This window comes from Hordeum vulgare, chromosome 1H (genome assembly GCF_904849725.1).
Source record: "Hordeum vulgare subsp. vulgare chromosome 1H, MorexV3_pseudomolecules_assembly, whole genome shotgun sequence".
Taxonomy (NCBI): Eukaryota; Viridiplantae; Streptophyta; class Magnoliopsida; order Poales; family Poaceae; genus Hordeum; species Hordeum vulgare.
The window spans coordinates 199,903,571-199,908,572 of NC_058518.1; positions in this window are offsets into that span (position 1 = coordinate 199,903,571).

Below are 5,002 nucleotides of genomic sequence, written 5' to 3' on the forward strand. Positions count from 1 at the left end.
GTAGATATTTGGAGTATTTCCGAATAGCACATAGTAGCAGCATTTATAAGATGACATAAAGATTTGTAAAGAACACATGGATCTGAAAGTTTCAGAACCGTTGACTAAAACCTCTCTCACGAGCAAGACGTGATCAGACCCCATAACTATATGGGTGTTGGATTCATTGGAATCACATGGTGATGTGAACTAGATTATTGACTCTAGTGCAAGTGGGAGACTGTTGGAAATATTCCCTAGAGGCAATAATAAATTAGTTATTATTATATTTCTTTGTTCATGATAATCGTTTATTATCCATGCTATAATTGTATTGATTGGAAACACAGTGCATGTGTGGATACATAGACAAAACACTGTCCCTAGTAAGCCTCTAGTTGACTAGCTCGTTGATCAAAGATGGTCAAGGTTTCCTGACCATAGGCAAGTGTTGTCACTTGATAACGAGATCACATCATTACGAGAATCAAGTGATGCACTAGACCCAAACTAATAGACGTAGCATGTTGATCGTGTCATTTTGTTGCTACTGTTTTCTGCGTGTCAAGTATTTGTTCCTATGACCATGAGATCAGATAACTCACTGACACCGGAGGAATGCTTTGTGTGTATCAAACGTCGCAACGTAACTGGGTGACTATAAAGATGCTCTATAGGTATCTCCGAAGGTGTTCGTTGAGTTAGTATGGATGGAGACTGGGATTTGTCACTCCGCGTGACGGAGAGGTATCTCGGGGCCCACTCGGTAATACAACATCACACACAAGCCTTGCAAGCAATGTGACTTAGTGTAAGTTGCGGGATCTTGTATTACGGAACGAGTAAAGAGACTTGCCGGTAAACGAGATTGAAATAGGTATGTAGATACTGACGATCGAATCTCGGGCAAGTAACATACCGAAGGACAAAGGGAATGACATACGGGATTATATGAATCCTTGGCACTGAGGTTCAAACGACAAGATCTTCATAGAATATGTAGGATCCAATATGGGCATCCTGGTCCCGCTATTGTATATTGACCGAGGAGTCACTCGGGTCATGTCTACATAGTTCTCGAACCCGCAGGGTCTGCACACTTAAGGTTCGACATTGTTTTATGCGTATTTGAGTTATATGGTTGGTTACCGAATGTTGTTCGGAGTCCCGGATGAGATCACAGACGCCACGTGGGTTTCCGTAATGGTCCAGAAACGAAGATTGATATATAGGATGACTTCATTTGGTTACCGGAAGGTTTTGAGGCATTACCGGTAATGTACCGTGAATGACGAATGGGTTTTGGATCTTCACCGGGAGGGGGGACCACCCACCCGGGAGGGCCCAAGGAGTTTGGGGGTGGCGCACCAAGTAGGTGGGGTCAGGCCAAGCCTGTCTTGCGCAAGAGAGAAAAAAACCAAAAGAAGAGAAAAAAAGGGAAAGGTGGGACGGAAGAGAAGGACTCCTCCTTCCAATCCTAGTTGGAGTAGGATTGGAGGAGGACTCCAACTCCTCCTTGGTGGCGCAGCCCTTGGGGCTCCTTGAGCCTCAAGTCAAGCCTCCCCTCCCCTCCTCCTATATATATGGAGCTATTAGGGCTGATTTGAGACAACTTTTGCCATGGCAGCCCGACCACATACCTCCACTGTTTTTCCTCTAGATCGCGTTTCTGCGGAGCTCGGGCGGAGCCCTGCTGAGATTAGATCACCACCAACCTCCGGAGCGTCGTCACGCTGCCGGAGAACTCATTGTAACATCCCAATTTTCCTAAATTCGGATGTTAATAGATCATTCATATGCATCTCATATTTTTATGCATTATTTGTTCTTCTGAAAATTTTATTCTTTTTGCAACTTCGAGAAAGTTATTGGAGTGGAGATAATATGACTTCTCCCGTTTGAAATAAAAATTTCAAGATGTTTAAAATGTTATTTGAAGTTGCCGATTTGGTTTTGCAAATTTTATAATCTCTCAAATTATTTTTTTTAGTTGAGTCTTTAAAAGATCCTTGTTCGTCCTATTGCATTAAAACTATTTTCAAAAGCTTGCATTAGGTTAAATTAGGTTCCTTTATTATTTAATAGGGGATTTATTTTATATCTATATATGTATGTATATATTAGCATTTTAATATATATATACCTATATGTATATATATATATATTACTATATGCGTTTGTTTTTAATATACATATGCATTTTTGTATACGTATATTATCGCTATTTTTTTTTCTCTATTTGTTTTTCTTTAAAAATATATATATATTATTTTTAATACCTTTTTTGTGGTTTAAAAAAAATACTAGCTGGCTAGGCCGAGCCAAATGCTCAGCCCAGCCAGCACTACGTGCATGCACCGAGCAAGCCAATGCTTTGCCCATCGCTCCAACCCCAGGGCTCCTGGCGTTGACCCGAGGCCAGCGTGCCAGCAATTCCCTCGCCAGGGACTCCTTTCCCAGCGCTCCCCGAGTAGCTCCCATCGCGTCCAGTGCCCCACGCCCCGTCACCGAGCCGGTTTCTCCCAGGTACCGAGACCGAGGTTGACTCCTCCTCGCATGACTCCTTCTCGTGATAAAGTCCCAGGAGACCGCGCTCACGCTCCACCTTGTAGCGCATAGTAGCAGCCCAAATCCGTTCGGGATTCTCTCCTTCGCGAACAGCAGCATAGCCTCGCCGATTCGTATCCCCAGGAGCGCTACAACGTCGCGAACAGGAGCCTCATCCACCTCGAGTTCATCACACGAAGCCGCCGCCTCGAATCGCGAACTGGAGACCGTGCCGCATCGTGTCTGTCGCTAGGAGACTCACCGGAGGAGCACCACCGTTCCGTTTTTCCCCGCTGTTCGTGGTGAGAACGCACACACGAGCGATTCATCAAGTCCTGATGAACAGCTTCAGGGCGAAATTCAATCTGTTTTTAATCTGTTTTAGCTGTGTCAGATTCTCGGTAAAATTTTGAAACGCGTTTATCTTTTTACTCGTAACTCCGATTCAGGAAATTCTTTTTCCTGTGATCTCGTATTGATGAGGAGAACATGTTAGAACCAGTAGTTTTCAGTTTTATGAAAATTAATTGTTTTTGTTAAAACAGATTATTTTAAGCCTACGGGAGGCCATATTTTGCAAACCGATCATCCGGTTTAGTTGATTCTTTTGCGTTGTCATCATATCAGTATGTAGATGATTTTATACCTGCTGCCATGCTATTTATGCTTTGGTTTTAAACAAGTTGTTTTATTGCCGATGATTTTTTTTGGTGTTATGTGATTATGGTGATTGATTGGTGTGATTGTTTGCAACGTGTAGATTGTGCGGAGTGCGACGCAAACTATTGTCAGGAGTGTGACCTTCTGAATCAGAATCAAGGAAAGTTACATGTTGATCATCCTTTACCTATTATTTTTTTCTATGCATGTAGTATTATACCACCCTATGAAAGTTATGCATGTATAGGAATATTATTATTGCTATGCTATTGAGCTATATCCCCTCGTCATTGAAGATCGTGTTAGATATATTTTGCTATGCTATGTAGACGGGGATTGGTTTCTGTATTCATTGAGTTTATGTGAGGATTACTACAAAATAAATTGAGTAGTAATTTAGGATATAATACACCTCTGGGCGGATATGGTATTGCTGGGTGGTTTCAAGAACATCATGGTTTCTACCCTCTGAATGTAAGTGGAATGCCGCCCAGGTACAAAAAGATCAGACAGACTTAGTGACTAGTAGCTTCCGTGCGCAACCACTAGCTATATGGGCTCTAGCTTAGTTGAGTAGGTTGTGGGAACCTTGCCTGGGTAAAGCTAGCAGATGTAGATATAAATAGGTGTACCGGCTTGCCGTTGGGTGGAGGTGACTACTTCTGAAAGACTTCGTCTCAATCTTCGGGTTGGGTCTAGTGGGTACAGTGTGCAAACCTCTGCAGAGTGTATAAACTAATCATGATTAGCCGTGTCCCCGGTTATGGACAATTTTGAGCAGCTAGGCCATTACAGTTGTTGGATGATCTTGACAGATGACTCACTTAATAAAACTTGGTGGGAAACTTAATAATGGTAATAGGTTGGAGTTGGAGATGCCAATTCAACCATATGTGAGTATTGTAGCAAACTAACTAAAACTTGACTATTAGGTAGCTATGAGGATAAAATCAGCTTTCTGCAAAATAACCATCAGCCTTTCTCTTGTTATACTATGCATATACATGTAGGTCTATTATATTATTTTTCCTGTGTAACTTGCCAATACATTCAAAGTATTGACCTATATGGCTGCAACGTATCATGTTGCAGGATATTCAGACGAGGAGTAAGGTACCATTAGGGTCGCGAGTCTTCACTCAACATCGCCAGTGGGCTATGATGGGACTCATCGTTATTATTCTGCTACTTTTCCGCTGTTTATTAGAATAAAGCTAGCTAAGTGCTATGCAGAATGTTATATTTTATAAATTCTGGATCATACGTTATTATAAATGATGCACTTGCTATTCTGGTTTTCATCTATACTGTGTGTGCTAGCGAGTCGATCCAGGGACTAGCACAGTAAAGCAGAGATACTCAAATCCTTCGAGGTTTGGTCGTTACAGATGGCATCAGAGCAATGCGTTGACTGTAGGTCGTGGCCCTAGAAAATGGATTAGAAAAGCCATATGAGTGAAAGTTTATTCTATTAACTTTGTCTACATCTTACTCTTTCATTAGACAACCAGTCTAGTATCTTGACCAGCTTAAGTAGGAACTAGTGCTGAGACCACCAATTATCTTGTTTTATTTGCGCTATTAACGTGTTAGCGTATCTGATTATGCCCGCTTTGTGGCATGACGATACTAGGTTGCTTGCTTGATTGTTATGCTTGTTTGTGTTATTTGTTATGATGTTTTGTTGCCTCATATATATTACCTTGATCATAATATGCATATGGGTAGAATATCTATATTCCTTTAGACCTATTCTATCTATTTTCTTATCTATTCTTGCCCACCAGATGCGGCCGAGACGTGAGCCTAGGGACGG